This window comes from Pelodiscus sinensis, chromosome 18 (genome assembly GCF_049634645.1).
Source record: "Pelodiscus sinensis isolate JC-2024 chromosome 18, ASM4963464v1, whole genome shotgun sequence".
Taxonomy (NCBI): domain Eukaryota; kingdom Metazoa; phylum Chordata; order Testudines; family Trionychidae; genus Pelodiscus; species Pelodiscus sinensis.
Window position 1 is genome coordinate 1,253,493 of NC_134728.1, and position 14,157 is coordinate 1,267,649.

At 47.3% G+C, this 14,157-nt stretch overlaps 1 protein-coding gene across 1 annotated transcript in view; it reads left to right on the forward strand.

Moving 5' to 3' along the window:
• The window catches only part of NOL4L (nucleolar protein 4 like), a 114,313-nt gene that overhangs the window by 40,789 nt on the left and 59,367 nt on the right, over window positions 1-14,157 (forward strand). The window lies entirely within an intron of this gene.

Genomic DNA, 14,157 nt, shown 5'->3' on the forward strand with positions numbered 1-14,157 from the left:
GGATTTTGATTTGGGAATGGAGGGGTAGACTGCCACATGATTATTCTCAGGCCATGGAATTTTCCAATGTTCTGCAGCTGCAGAATTTGCCAAGGGATCCTCAAGGCACCATGGAAACAGACTATAAAAAGAATACACTTTACTGACTCCCTACAAAGTTGCACTGCTGGCATTTCAGAAACCAAGTGTCAGATTTTCTTCCTAGCAGATACTGAGGTTGCTCCTCTCCCTACCTTGTGTGTGTGTGTGTGTTGCTCCTCTCCCTACCGTGTGTGTGTGTGTGTGTGTGTGTGTGTGTGTGTGTGTGTGTGTACACCCGAATGAAGTACATGGATGGTTGTTATTGTGTGTGTGTGTGTGTGTGTGTGTGTGTGTGTACACCCGAATGGGGACGTTGAAGTACATGGATGGTTGTTATTTGATGGCAGCCTAAAGGACGTACTCAGTGCCGGGTGTAAAATGTCAAATTGTGATTATTTGTAGGGACTGAGGAGATAGATAATAAATCTTTTCATCGATTCAGTGGAAAAACACCTTACCCTGGGGATAAATTACATGTTGGAGGGTGCAGTTTGGCATGGCTTTTCCTTACATATGCTGGACACTCAAGTTTAACAACCATCCAGCATAGGGATGTAAAATCCCATTTAATCCGTTAACCCGTTAAATGTTGCGTCTAACCAGTTAACTGCTTAAACAGGATCCCATGGGTGGGGGCCAATCCAATTTGGCTGGGCTTGCCACTCCGTGGGCTGCTTGGGCCAGGCTCAGCCTGCTACACCACGCCACGGGTTGGGGACTGCTTTGGCCAGGCCTACCGTACTGCTCCAGGGCGCCGGTTAACTGCTGATGGGTAAGCATCACGGTTAACCAGTGACATCCCTAGTCCAGTGGGCAGTATTAGGGTTTTAGAATTGTGAAAAGCTGGGGATCTAATGGTTTTGCAATCTGTTATGGAGTCTGATGCTGTAGAATTATGGACAGCTCTATGAGTTCACCAGTCTGGAATCTCTTTTCCTCAGAAACGGGCTCTGAACATCACGAGAAAATTGGATTCTAAAAGGGATCCATTCAAGAGCCTGGATAGTTCGGGGGATCAATAGCAAAACACAGAATCCGATTCCTGGTTCTATATCGATCCGCGGACAAGGGTGCCCAAAAGTTAACACTGGCTGACCGTGCAGTGGCTCATATGAAATGAGTTTGGTGAGTCTCAGTCCACAAATTTCTCACCGCAATTGGCATTTTCTATTGCAAGGCTACAGAGCCAGTGGGTCATGGAGACTGAACACCAGCCTCAATGCAGGAAAGTGATCCTTTCTTGTCAGGGCTGAGGTATATTAGCAGGGTTGTGTTTGCCTAATTAGTGTGTGTGTGCTTTACCTGCTCTGTGAAAGAGAGGCCTTCAGTCTCCTGATCTGTAAAATGCATTTGATTAAAAATATGTGATGAATCTTAACCAAAAACATGAATCCAAGTCATAGAATCCTAGGGCTGGAAGAGACCTCAGGAGGTCATCAAGTCCAGCCCCCTGTCCAAAGCAGGACCAACCCCGACTCAATCATCCCAGCTAGGGCTTTGTCAAGCTGAGACTTAAAATCCTCTAGGGATGGAGATTCCACCCCCTCCCTAGGGAACCCATCCCAGTGCAGATGGATCTGAACTTCTAGATTGAATTTACAGCTAAAATGAGCCAAACTCTGGAAATCAGCAGAATTTGGTGTAGAACCAGAGTTTTGAACTCTGGGGTTCAGGAATCTCTGTATCTGGATTTTTCTCTCAGTACACGTTAGCCATAGGAAGTGTGTTTTTGTAGTTCTGTTTTTGGACCTACCACTAAAAAAATGTACAGGAAATGTACCACCGCCCAGAAATGCTTTTGCATCTGGCTAATGGATCCCAGAACTCAGTCAATGTGGGGAGTAAAAAGCTGCAAACAAGATGGCTGTTGCTGGGGCAAATGGATTCTCTGCGCTATTTGATTGGACGAACTGAATGTATTTTCCTTTCTGAAACTAGCCCTTTCCCTGGCTTGCTAGCTTAGGAGTAGAAGAAAAATGCCAAAGAACAGAAAAAAACCTAAAAAGCTGATATCAGAAAGTTCTCAGATGCTGTATTCCAGTACCCTGGCCCTGAGCATGGACTTGAAAACAGAGGTACCTTGAAACCACAGCACCATAAGCAAGCGTGTAGAATACTTATGTTCATAGACATAAAGAGCAAATACATCAGAGACTGCTCTGGAGAGGAGACAAGGAGTTATCACCATGAGGACACAGGCAGGTGGAGAGGAACCTGATAAGCACTAGCTCATGAGAGAACAGAGGCAGGTTTCTCTCTGCACTGCCCAGGAAACAGGCATAACAAGAACACTGTAATGTATGCTGTGCACTTTGGAAGCAGTTGTTGTCAGAGGATCTACGAGCACTATACAAAGATTACATTAATTCATCTTTACACCACCTCTGTAACACGGGTAAGCATTGTTATCTCTATTTTACAGGTGGGCAAAATGATGCCTAGAGAAGTGCAGGGTCTGAATTTCAGAATTACTGAGTGTCTCCAGGTGAAGGTCACCAGGGAATTTGCATTTGCCAATTTAATCTTGTGTGGAAGACACTCCAGTAGCGCCTTGGTGGGCAGCCATATGAACTCCTGAGACAAACAGTTGATAGTTGATGTCAGTAGAAGCTGGAGAACATAAGAACAGCCAGGCTGGGTCAGAACAAAGGTCCATCTAGCCCAGTATCCTGTCTGCCGACAGTGGCCAATGGCAGATGCCTCCGAGGGAGGGAACACAACAGGCAATCATCCCGTGATCCCACCCATCATCCATTTCTAGACTCAGCACCTCTGAAAACGGCCCTAAATGATTCGCCCACGGACACCCATCAAGTCAGTGACAGAGCTGGGAATAGATTCCAGGAATCCTGACTCTCCATCGTTGCTAAACCCAGTTCCTGAAATTCCTTTGTAAGGAGAAAGATAGGTGCGAATGATTATCCGGAGTATCTGTCAGGAAAGAGTCTGTAGGCCGTTTCCAGGCATGGCTAATGTACTAGGTGGAAACAGTAAGCCACGTTCCCTCTGCATGCCCTCTGGAGTCAGGCCAGGCAGTGGCCTACTGTCAATGGGATCTACAGTGCTGGGACATACGGCCTACGCCTCTGAAAGCTTGAGGAGAGTGTGACTGTAGCTGCATGGGAGGTGTGGGGCAGAGGGGAGCCTGCTGCAGCTGGTGGTGGGCATAGAGGAGGTGTGGGGCAGAGGGGAGCATGTGGAGGCAGGGCCTGGGAAAAGTGGGGTTGCTAGGAAGGAGAGCTCCATGGGGTAGGGAGGGTGGGGCTTGAACTTGAGTTGTGATGCATCTGGACAGGATGGATCAAGAGCACGTAGCGTAGGTGCCAAATCCATGGGTGCTCTGGGGCTGGAGCCCTCTCGGAAAATGGGGGTGTGTGGCACCTCAGCGCCTCTCCCCTCAGCGCCTCCCGCCGGCAAACCCCAGCTCCTCCCTCTGCCCCCCTCCCCTTAGCGCCTCCTGCTGGCAACCCCCAGCTCCTCCCTCTGCCCCCCTCCCCTCAGCGCCTCCTGCCGGCAGCCCCCAGCTCCTCCCTGTGCCCCCCTGTCCCTCAGCGCCTCCGGCCCACAGCAAAACAGCTATATTGCAGCATTCAGAGGCGCCGGGAGGGAAGGGGGAGGAGCAGTGACTAGGGTTGCCAGGTGTCCGGTTTTGAACTGGACTGTCCAGTATTTCAGCTTTCTGTCCGGGAAACAAAGTGATAAAATACTGGACATAGAAATGCCCACTATTTTCTAATTAAGTGTTTATTATTATCATGAGTATCAGGGCGTAGTTGTGTACTGCCTGGCTGGTCGACATGCTCACACTGCATGAGTCACACTGCATGAGCGTGTCTACCAGCCAGGCATATGCAACTACGCAGTAGAGAGGAGGAGGGGGACGGCTCATGCGCCCCGCTGGGACCTTGCATGGGACAGGCAGTACCCCGGGATCTGCGTGCACCCAGGCCAGCCCCGCTTCCCACTGGCTGGTTCCCCCCCACTCTCCTCCCGGCCAGCCCCACTCCCCCGTGGCCAGTTCCCCCCGGCCAGCCCCGCTTCCCAGCCGGTTCCCCACAGCCAGCCCTGCTCCCCCGTCCCCTTCCCAGTCAGCCCCGCTCCCATCCTGACCATTCCCCCCCATCTGAGATCAAGTGTGTCCGGTATTTTTTTTTAAACCGTCTGGTAACCCTAGCAGTGACACAGCACACATAGGGGAGGAAGAAGGTGGGGTGAGACCTGAGGGAAGGGGCAGAGTGGAGGCAAGGCCTGGAGCAGAGGGGGTGGTCGATCATCCGCCAGCTACAGCAGAAGTTAGCGCCTATGAAAGGAAACGAACAGGACATCAGACATCAGCACAGTGTAATGTTCTCTGCCGGAGCTGATCCCAGCGGGTCAGAGTAGGAGAAAGGTGTTAACCAGTATTAGTTAAATGTGATGGAACTGAGGCTACACCTCAGTTTCCTACAAAGCATCACGTTGTTTATTAGAGAGTTTGCATCTGTTTCCAGGTGTGGAATCAGTCCGACAAACATTACAGAGGATCATTTTGCTCAGGGTAGGAAGAGCAGAAAAAGTGGCAGAGGAACTGTGTAAAAAGGGGTTCATCTCTCTTGCTAGGGGGCTGAACCAAGCATTTGCATAGTATCCATTCTAACCCTACATTTGTAGCTTCTCCGTGTCATTTGTGCTTTGTGAAATAGTGGGTCCGTTGACTACCGATTGCTGTCCAAGGATGAGGTGGGCTAATTTGAGTTAAACCTTCATGCTTAATGTTACCAGCAAATCTTAATGATTCACATCTTCCTAGCTGGACCTCCCCCTCCCCCCCAAAATGGATGCTCTTTATTTCACTCATACTAAGGCATTTGTTTAAATGACTTGGAGATTTTGATCAACCTATGCAGCCTCAGGTCTACATTCTGAGCAGGGCTGAGTAACTGTAACTCATGATGTAGCTACAGGTTGAACCTCTAAAATATGGGACTCTGGTTCGGTAGGACCACGGATATTGCTGGACCAGAGAGCCCTGGCTGGCCAGGCTCAGGGGTTCAGCTGGCACAGTGGGGAGCAGGGCTGGCGGGGAGGAGGGCCAACAGCCGGGAGGAGAGCCTTGACCTTTCCTGGCCCAACAAACTCTATGGTGCAGGACCGCTCAGATCCCGAGGGTGCCAGACCAGGAAGGACCCGCCTGTATTTTGAGGTTCTGCTTTTTGTATCAAGCTTTTCTGTAGTTCTGGGTGTTTATACAATACTTCACAATCACACGTGCTTGATCCTGTTTGGTGCGCCCTCAACACTCACCTCCTTTAGTGGGAACTGAAGGTTATTCAGCACCTTGCAAGTTTGAGGTCGGTATAAACAAAACCTGTTCCCTGCTTAAAGAATCTGCACTTGAAGGCTTTGAACCTGTTTCCACTGAACTCAATGACAAAGCGCACAGTGATGTGGTGGGCGCCAGATTGTGCCATTTTGTTCTTTATAAGGCCTAGGAGCATCACGTATTCCATGTGATTTGAGCCCTTTGACTATGCTGGGAAGTGGTTCCCTCCGTGGATACATTATGCAACTGTGTGGAAGTCAATACAAGATACTTATCAAGGGTGGAAAGCATATTTGCTAAACTGACTCTTGGATACTGTAACACGGTTAATTCTTCCATTTATATTTAACATAAGCTGTGGGCATGTCTATGTCTACTTGGAGTTACTGTGCCCAGAAATGGCCCCACAAAACAAGACAAAAATTCATTAAGTTTGGGCCCAGGACTGCCGCTCTCACTGGTTCGTGGAATAGGAGTTTAGCATGAGTACGTTCTGTAGGCCTGAGCCTCTCATTAGCCACAAAAGACCTGCAGATGTTTCTCTGCACCATGGAAATGACTCTAAACTGTGGAGGAAAAAACAGGCTTTCTGCAAAATACAAAGATCCCAGAATTCTTAAAGAAGACAGATCTATATGGCCTAAGAATTAGGATATTTAGAGGCCCAATCCTGAAATATTTAGAAAAAAACTCCCATGAATGTCTACAGGGGTTTTGCCCTGCAAGGAACTATAGGATTCAGGCACTAAACAATTCCTTGGCTCAAGGGACAATATCACATTGTTTACCTAATTCATGCTGGCCTCTCTTACATCTTCTTATCTTGGAAAAAGAAATCTGAACTGGCACTGGTAGCTTTGGTCACAGTCTGGTTCCTCAGTCTGCAATTTCATGGATTTTCAGTTTGTTTCTTTTTTCTTTTGCTTCACCAAATGTCCATTGACTTAGAAAGCGGATATGCTAGCTTCTGTCTTGAGCTGTTCCCACTCTGAATTACAACTCTACCTTCACCAGTGCATATTACCTGGGTTCAGGATACTCTCCAGAATGCTTACATTTTCTCACCCTCAGTTAATCAGGCATTTCATCCTCTGAACTGTTCGTCTTCCCCTCGGGTTTCTGTAGGTATGTGAGTTCACAGCTCCCTAAGGCCTGGTCTACGCTCCAGGGGAAGGTTGAATTAAGATACGTAACTCCAGCTACGTTTATTATGTAACTGGAGTTGACATTCCTTAATTCAAGTTTCTGCACCATCTTCACAGCAGGAGGCCGACAGGAGCAAATGCTCTCATTGATTTCCCTTATTTCTCAGGAGGAGCAAGTGTACCAGCACCAATGGGGGTGCCCTCTGAGTTCAATTTAGCAGGACTTTACTAGACCCGCTAAATCGAACTCCGGAAGATCGATTGCGGGTGACGGTGTCACTCTTCCCCACAGTGAAGACATGGCCTAAGCCTTTCCAAGATGTAACCATAAAGGGAAGAAATTTTTCAGACTGAATCATTTGCTCTTCACTCTGCTGCTTAAATGCCAGTGATATTCCTGGGAGCAGAAGAAGAGCCCGAGATTACTAAAATGACACTAAGCTAGAGGGAGCAGGAGATAGGTTGGGGGGTAGGGAGAGGGTGCAGAGTGACCTAGACAAATTGGAGAATTGCGCCAAAAGAAATCTGATGAGGTTCAGCAAGGACAAGTGCAGAGTCTTGCCTTTGGGACAGAAGAATCCCAAGCATTGTTACAGGCTGTGGACCAAGTGGCTAAACAGAAGTTCAGCAGAAAAGGACCTGGGGATTACAGTCGATGAGAAGCTGGACACGAGTCAATAGTGCGCCCTTGTAGCCAAGAAGGCTAATGGCATATTAGGGTGTATTAGGAGGAACGTTGCCTACAGATCTAGATAAATGATTTTTCCCCTTTATTTGGCTCTGGTGAGGCCACATCTGGACTACTGCATCCAGTTCTGGGGCCCCCATTATAGAAAGGATGTGGATGCATTGAAGAGGGTCCAGTGGAGGGCAACAAAAATGACCAGGGAACTGGAGCACATGAGCTACGAGGGGAGGCTGAGGGATTTGGATTTGTTTAGTCTGCAGAAAAGAGTGAGGGGGGATTTGATAGCAGCCTTCCTGAAGGGGGGGTCCAGAGAGGCTGGAGAGAGGCTGTTCTCAGTGGTGGCAGATGGCAGAACAAGGAGCAATGGTCTCAAGTTGCAGTGGAGAAGGCCTAGGTTGGATATTAAGAACAACTATTTTCCTAGAAGGGTGGGGAGGCACCGAGATGGGTTCCTAGAGAGGTGGTGGAATCTCCATCCCTAGAGGTTTCAAGTCCTGGCTTGACAAAGCCCTGGCTGGGATGATTGAGTTGGGGTTGGTCCTGTTTTGGGCAGGGGTCGGACTCAATGACTCCTGAGGTCTCTTCCAGCTCTAGGATTCTATGGTTCTGTGGTTCTCTATGATACTGCTGCTGTTCAAATTTCCACAGGGAATGCACTTTCCATCAGAGTTAGCTGCATGACCTAATCCTGAGGGGATATTTGGGAAAGAGCCGGTGTGTCCTGGGTGCCATAAGTCTGGAGTCGTGAGGGCATTTTCTCACTTTTTCTGGGAGGCCAAGTGCCTAAAACTACTACTAACGTACCTGAGATTGACACTGTTATGAGATTTGTGACGGAAGAATGAAGTGACCACAGGAATTGCACATATGATAAATCAAGATGGCTTGAGTGTTTCACTACAAGACATGTTTCCAGACCTTTAATCCTTCTGGACCCTTTCTAATGTCTCCAGGCCAAGAAAGATGCTGATAAATTGCACAGGGGCCAGAGAAGAACCACAAGAATGCTTCAAGAGTTGAAAAACATGCCGGTGAGCGAACGACTCGGGGAGCTCCAGCTATTTAACAATGAGCAGGTGCAGGAGTAAGGAGCACAGTCTATAGTACGTACCTATATGAGGAACAGAAATGGGATAATAGGAGGCTCCTCAGTTTAGCACAAAAAGATAAGCACTGGCTGGAAGTTGAAGCTGGACAAATTTAGACTAGAAGGAGGCTGCATAACTTTAACTGTGAGAGACATTGACCATCGGAACAATTTGTCAAGAGTCATGGTAGATTCTTTATCAATGGATATTTTAAAATCAACAGTGGATGTTTTTCTAAAAGATCTGCTATCGTTTAAAGGAGGAATTAATTCAGGAAGGTACTATGACCTGCCCTGACCCCTCACCATTCCCAAAAGCACCTGGCATGTATAGCAGTGGCTCCATGCACTACCCTTCATCCACAGGCCCTGACACCACATCTTCCACTGGCCACAGTTCTCAACTGATCAACGGAAGCTGATCAGAATTAAAATAATCAGAAAGGTCTCTTCAGGCATTATAATCTATGAAGGAACCTTAATACCAATTATTATTGGTAAACAGCTACAAAAGGATGCGACACTTCCAGCCCACTTAATTATCCTCATTAGCACTGGTCCTACAATTGACAGGTATTTTTTCCCATTATAAATACCTTGGCTCTGTTATTTCCACTACAGTTCATCTGAGGAAGTGGATTTTGCCCACAAAAGCTCATGATACTCTATATATTATTGTTAGTCTTTAAAGCTACATCTAAACTACACCCCTCTGTTGGCAGAGGGATGTAAATTAGATGTATCGAAAATGCAAATGAAGCAGGGATTTAAATATCCCGCACTTCATTTGCATAATAGTGGCCACCTCTTTTTTTTAAAACGGGGCTTTTCGAAAAAAAACCCGACAGTTTAGATGGGGCATTTTTGACATAAATGCCCTGTTTCGAAAGATCCTGTACTCCTCTTTTGAAATGGGGTCTTTTGAAACGGGGTATTTCTATAAAAAATGCCCCATCTAAACTGCTAGTTTTTTTTCGAAAAGCCCCGTTTCGAAAAAAAGCGGCGGCCGCCATTATGCAAATGAAGCGCAGGATATTTAAATCCCCACTTCATTTACACTTTCTATATGTCTAATTTACATCCCTCTCCCAACAGAGGGGTGTAGTTTAGATGTAGCCTAAGGTGCCACAGGACTAGTTGTTTTTAAAGCTACAAAAGGAGTAAGAATTATGGTCATGTCTACACTATGACTACGTCTAGACTGGCATGATTTTCCGGAAATGCTTTTAACGGAAAAGTTTTCCGTTAAAAGCATTTTCGGAAAAGAGCGTCTAGATTGGCACGGACGCTTTTCCGCAAAAGCACTTGCCATTTTCGCGATCGGGGCTTTTTTGCGGAAAACAAATCTGAGCTGTCTACACTGGCCCTTTTGCGCAAAAGTTTTGTGCAAAAGGGACTTTTGCCCGAACGGGAGCAGCATAGTATTTCTGCAAGAAGCACTGATTTCTTACAGTAGGAAGTCAGTGCTTTTGTGGAAATTCAAGCGGCCAGTGTAGACAGCTAGCAAGTTTTTCCGGAAAAGCGGCTGATTTTCCAAAAAAACTGGCCAGTCTAGACACAGCCTATCACTTTTGTCGGTATAACTTATATTGCTCAAGGGTGTGAAAAAACACCTTCCTGAGTGACATAAGTTACACCAAGAGAAGCGCTGGTATGGCCAGCACTTTGTCAGTACGGGAGCCTCTCCCACGTCCATAGCGACTCCTGCTCTTGGAGGTGGTTGTATCATTATAGCTCTCTATCATCTGCCTAGAGCGGCTACATGAATGGTCGTACAGTGCACAGCTATGCTGGTGTAAGCTGTCTTATGTAGACATGGCCTAAGAGAGTTAATTCACAATGGACCAGATTTTCAAATGTGCTCAGCATGCAGCAGCTCCCATAGCTCTCAGCAGGAGCTGTTTGACCCTTGTGAAAGCCGGGCCAGTTTCTTTAAACACTTAAGTGGGAGCTGAACTCTTTTGAAAATCTGCCCCCTCCCCCTCTCCCCAGTGTGGGAATAGAGTCCAGGAACCAAGGGATAGATTTTACTTGAAGTGAAATTCTCCAGGGTCCTTTTAGGGTCTCACTGACCATGTGGGGAGCCCTGTTACAATGCAACAATCGCTCAGATGTGCTTTGTGTCCCGGGATGAAGGAGCCCGGCGCACGTTACTGAAGCATGTTGAAGCCCTTTCTAGCCGACATTCAGTTTGTCCTTAGTAAAGTCCTTCAACTGGTCTGTTGATTTATAAGGTTTTCCTTTGGATTTTGGTGCTTTTTACTGGTTTGTCCAGTAGATTTCCTCCACCTGGAGATCCAGATTAGTCACCACCCTCTTCAGAAAGTTCTGATGGGCCTTCATGGGTCAGGGTATCTTCCTTCCCATATTCTCCGCCAAGTCTCATCAGACCAACGAGGAGAGACGTCTCCATGCCCTTGATGTCGGGAGGGCACCTGCGTTCGACCTGGGGAGAACAAAGCCATTCTGTACATCCACGCAGTTTTTTGTGGCCTATGCGGATTGGATGAAGGGTCTTCCAGTACCTTCACAGAAGAGCTCTAGGTAGATCCCCTCGTGCATTCATATGTGTTAGGAGGTGGCCGGCGCTTAGCTGCCCCAATTGGCGAAGGCTCATTCTAGCATAGTCCAAGCTTCTTCGGCCGCTTTCCTAGCCAATGTCCCAATTCAAGACATTTGGTCTTCAGTGCACATGTTCATGTTGCATCACGCCATCACACTACGGGACACCGCCGTGCTGAGTAGAGCAGTGTTGTGAGCTGCATGCTCCTGAGAGTCCTACCCTCCTCTGCAGACACTGCTTGCAGTCACCCATGTGGAATGGACATGAGCAGGCACTTGAAGAAAAAAAGACAGTTCCCTGTTTCTGTAACTGGTGTTCTTCGAGATGTGTTGCTCATGCCCATTCAACTCCCACCCTCCTTCCTCTGACGGCGTTTCCAGCAAGAAGGAACTGAGGAGGAAAGAATCCAGAGGGCACCCTATATAGCGTGGCATGTGCGCACCGCTCCAAAGGGCACTGGATCCAGTCCCCTATGGACACTGCGGAGGGAAAATCTTCTGGCACCGGTGCATGTGGCAAGCACACACGCCTATGCTGAATGGACATGAGCAACGCATCTGGAAGAACAGCAGTTACGGAAAGAAGTAACTGTCTTTTATTGCCATGCAATCAGCTAGCATTTGGTGGTACTAATAGAAATAAATTAAATAACTGACTTGTGTTCCTTTTGGCTTCTGTCATAAAAGATTAATTGTGTCCAGCAGCACCACGGGGACTCACTTTACTTGGGGTAAGTGAGCTACAGAAATCATAAAATGAGTGGATGTCAAGGTGGCCTTTTAACTTCATTATCTAGGAAAAATTGCGTGCCGAGTCAATGATTTACTGGGGCTGCTAGACGCACCAGCAGTCTATCCAAAAGGAAGCACAGTCTGGAAGAGCCTAAGAATGTTTTATCTCTGCTGAGGAACATAAAAGTCAGTAATATCAAGAACTTCTACCTGAACCTTCATAAAGGACGAGAAGAGGCTCCCACAGAGCATACAAACCTTCGAAAGCAACATTCCAAAATAGTTCACCATAAGTAATGAGGTGAGACTGAAAACCACAGACCAAATTCTCATTCCTAACAGAATCTGGAATACCTCTGTTGGAGTCAATAGATTTATTCTGGCATAATTGAGAGCAGAATTCTGACTCATACCACTTAGTTTGAGGGATAGGATAGAGGTCTATACAATCACGACTGGTGCTGAGAAAGTGAATAAGGAAAAGTTATTTACTTGTTCCCATAATGCAAGAATTAGGGGGTCACCAAATGAAATGAATAAGTAGCAGGTTTAAAACCAAGAAAGGAAGTATTTTTTCACACAACGTACAGCCAACCTGTGGAACTCCTTGCCAGAGGATGTTGTGAAGACCAGGACTTTAACAGGGTTAAAAAAAAAAGCTAGATAAATTCCTGGAGGATAGATCCATGAATGGCTGTTAACTAGGATGGGTAGGAATGGTGTCCCTAGCCTCTGTCAGAAGTTGGGAATGAACAACAGGGGAGGGATCACTTGGGGTGCATCTACACAGCCAGGCTTACCTCAAAATAAGCTATGCAAATTGAGCTGCATCAATTGAGTATCTTATTTCGAAACAGAGCACTCTTCCTCTGACTTCCCTTACTCCTCATAAAATGAGGGTTACAAGAGTCGAAGTAAGAAGTCCTCCAGCTTGACAGTGTTTTGACATTATGTCAAAATAACTGCCAGCTGTGTAGACGCGGCCTATGTTATTTCGAAATAATGTTCCTGTATAGACAGAGCCTCGATTATCTGTACTGTTCATCCCCTCAGGGGCACCTGGCTTTGCCACTGTGGGAAGATGAGATACTGGGCTACGTGGACCTCTGGTCTGACCCAGTCTGGCCGTTCTTGTGTCACTAGAACATGCAGTCTCCTGGGACCTGAGTCTCTCTCACTCTGGTTTTAGATAAATTGACACGGGTGTAAGAAAGAATCGGGTCCCTTACACACTCCACACTATGCAGAAGTAACTCCTTGTGAGATGCCTGCTGGTGCATTAAAATATCTTCCCAATGCTTGGCCGTTACCAGCTGATAACTAAAAAGAGCAAACAGAGAATGTTTGATGTTTAGCTCTAATGCGTCTACCACCTAATTGTTAAATGATGAATAATTTTGCAAGCAAGGGCAGTCCAAGTTTAAGGCAGTTGTTCTCTGGGCAAGCTATTCCTTCTAGGTTTATTCCAGCTCAGCCCTGAATGTATTTTTTCAATGTTCATACTACGCCATTCAGCATGACTTCTATTAAGGCCTCCCATCTTACACAATGGCTGGCAGACGTTAAGGACTGAAAGGAGCAGCTCTTTAAATTGAAATGCCAGATTGACTCCCTCTGATCTGGACGTGCGGCTGTTCGGGCAGATTCAATACAGTCCAATCTGGGGTTTGGTAACCAGGTATAAATGTTGCAGAAACAGGCCAGGAGGTTATATAATGAGCAAACGGCTGGCGCTGCTTGTTGGGGGGAACTAGCATAAGCTTTCCATTGCCTGCTGTGGCTCTGCCGTGCTACCTTGTGCTGTTTTCAGAGATTGGGAGGAATGCGAGGGCCTGGCCCGGCCCTCCGTGCCTTACCCCTCCTCAGCTCCTACTGATTCTAGGAGGGACAGAAGGAGGCGGACACAGTTGCTGACATCAGAACACGTTTTCAGGAAACCTTTTCTCCAACTCAGGGACAGAATCGTGAGAGGCCATGAGCACCTTTGAGTCCCACTAGTCAGGGTTGCTTGATGCCCTCCAGGATCAAGACCCAGCTGGGGGGTTAAAGGATGAAAGGATCCCTGTGTCCAAAATGGTTTGTATGCAACATTAAGTCCCCCTTTGAACCTCTCCACTCCAGTTTTCTCCACTCTGTAGCCCTTCATTAAGTCCCTCCTCCCAAACATCCTGTCAAACCAGATGAGACACTTCCTCCCAAGCCAAATTCATACCCAGCCTGAGCTCTGGGCTTGCGCTGAGACAAGCCAGGTTGGAGCCAGAGGGAAGATTGGGGGGAGGGATAGCTCAGTGGTTTGTGCATTGGCCTGCTAAATCTAGGGTTGTGAGTTCAATCCTCCTTGTGGAGACCATTTGGGGCAAAAGTTTGTCAGGGGTGGTACTTGGTCCTGCTGTGAAGGCAGGGGACTGGATTCAATGACCCCCAGTACTAGGAGATAGGCAATCTCCATTAATTTAAGACAGTGGTCCCCAATGTGGTGCCCATAGGCACCATGGTGCCTGCTGGGGCATTTGTATGCACCCACCAACAACCTGGGTCAGCCCCAGGCACATGACACACA